This window comes from Neoarius graeffei, chromosome 16 (genome assembly GCF_027579695.1).
Source record: "Neoarius graeffei isolate fNeoGra1 chromosome 16, fNeoGra1.pri, whole genome shotgun sequence".
NCBI lineage: Eukaryota > Metazoa > Chordata > Actinopteri > Siluriformes > Ariidae > Neoarius > Neoarius graeffei.
Genome location: NC_083584.1, coordinates 71,834,015 through 71,834,576, shown reverse-complemented (window position 1 = coordinate 71,834,576; position 562 = coordinate 71,834,015).

Here is a 562-nt window from a genome sequence, read left to right as displayed (position 1 = left end):
GTTTTGGCAACTGGCTGCGTGTGCATTTATTTTGTGTGTGTTTTGTTTTCAGTGCAGAAATTGCTGTAACTTGTAGAAATACAACAAAGAGTGACTGGTGTGCGACTGTGAGCATTGTCTCATGTAAGGAGCAAACAGTGCTGTAACACACACGCTTGTGGACGCTGTGACACCACTACTCTGGTGTCCTTAATGTAGCTAGTTGTCATGGCAACCCTCTGGCCTCTGCATGAGCAGAGTAGGAAGGACTGATCTAGCAGTGTGTGTGTTGGACAGGGCATCATGGTAATGCTTCATGGGGAAATTCAGCAGGTACACACACACACACACACACACACACAGGTGTGTGTGTTTCTGCAGCACAACAACCGAGTCCACGGCCATTCATCTCGCTGCTCCCCCCCACGCGCGCGCACACATGGTCACGTACACCTTTGTCTACTCTGACGTCATTAGTGTTTGCTGGAACTGGCTCCTGAATAAACCTATTATCGCACTCGCACACAGGAAAAATCTTTGACTAAGACCAGATAGAAAAGCTGAAATGTAGTAGCAGGTTTTA